Genomic DNA, 1,533 nt, shown 5'->3' with positions numbered 1-1,533 from the left:
GCCCTACTACCATTGCCAGGAGTCCCATAATAGACCAAGCTACATACCTGTCGCATATATGCAGAGGGCCTAGGTCAGTCCTATACAGGCTCCCTGGGTGTTGGTTCAAACTCTGTGAGTTCCCACCAGCGAAGCTAGCTGTCTCTGTGGGTTTTCCTGTGATGTTCCTGACCCCCCGGCTCCTACAATCCTTCCTCCCTCTCCTCCCTCTACTCAGCAGCCTATCACCCTTGGTATATACCCAAAGGATGCTTTATCCTACCACAGAGACACTTGCTCAACCATGTTCAATGCTGCTCTGTTCATAAAAGCTAGAAATTGCAAACAACCTCGATGTCCCTCCACAGAAGAAAGGGTAAAGTCAATGTGATACATTTACACACCCAGTCACTTAAAAAAAAGGAAATCATGAAATTTGCAGGTAAATGGGTAGATATAGAAAAATAAATATCCTGAGTAAGGCAACCCAGACCCAACAATTCTTTTCTTAAATTGTTTTATCAGTATTTTGTTGGAGCAACAGAGAAGTAGTTAATTGAGCTTCCAAAATCAGCTTCAAAATAGCTCCTACTTAAAGAGTCTGTATATTCTTTAGAAAGAAGATAAGAAGATAAAGACCGTCTGGTGTGACCTTCACAAGGAACAAAAGTTAGACCCTGGCAACATCTTCATTTTGGGAAGAGTCCTCCGTGCTTATTATTCAGAATCTACTAATAAACCAAGATACATTGATTTATTCCTATAGCAATGGTAAATGTTCCTGTAATTTTTATTTTATCACCTCAATTATGAAACCATAGGGAAAATTCGAGAAAGATGGAAAACCAGTAATTTTAAGCTACTTTCGTTCTTTACAGTTCCATATTTGTGAGACTAAGTGGAATTGGCCATTATAATGACTTACATTTTGGTGTATTTGAAATACTTTCAGCAATAGAAATTATCCTCATATGAATATCATTTATTTTACAGTTTCTTCTCTCTATCTGCTCATATATTTTCCTAGATGTGTCTAATTTTGCCAAGTGCACAACAAAATAAAGAGAATATGGAACCACTTTCGTCAAAATAAACAATTACATATACCTAGAATTTTCTTCTGTGAAATGACTACATGGAGACTCCCAAAGGTCATTGTAAAATATAGCAAGTTAAAAATAGCCAATTATAGGAAGAGAAAAATGAAGGAAATAGTACTTGTCTCTTTGATCATGAGGGTAGGCATGAGGCTTTCTCAAGGCCTCCCAGGCCGGTCAGGCTCAATATACCTTTCTCACTTTCTCATCTGCCATGAATGAAAGTGGCTATTTATTCCGCACCCCACTGACTTTGTGACATCATTTATTAATATTTTCATTTTAGACTTAAAATTGTTTTTTTTCTTATCCTTCATGTGGTACTTACAATTTATTAGGTATTTTGCCTTAAATTTTCATCATGTCTTAGAAAGTTTTCCATAATGGAGAAGATCTCAACTTAAAAAAAAATGCTTCTTTGACACACCACTCATAGCACAACCACCAAAACAACTTC

This window comes from Peromyscus californicus, unplaced genomic scaffold (genome assembly GCF_007827085.1).
Source record: "Peromyscus californicus insignis strain IS unplaced genomic scaffold, ASM782708v3 Scaffold_22__1_contigs__length_63687245, whole genome shotgun sequence".
In the NCBI taxonomy this organism is placed as follows: domain Eukaryota; kingdom Metazoa; phylum Chordata; class Mammalia; order Rodentia; family Cricetidae; genus Peromyscus; species Peromyscus californicus.
The sequence above is the reverse complement of the archived record's forward strand: the minus strand, read 5'-3'. Positions refer to the sequence as shown.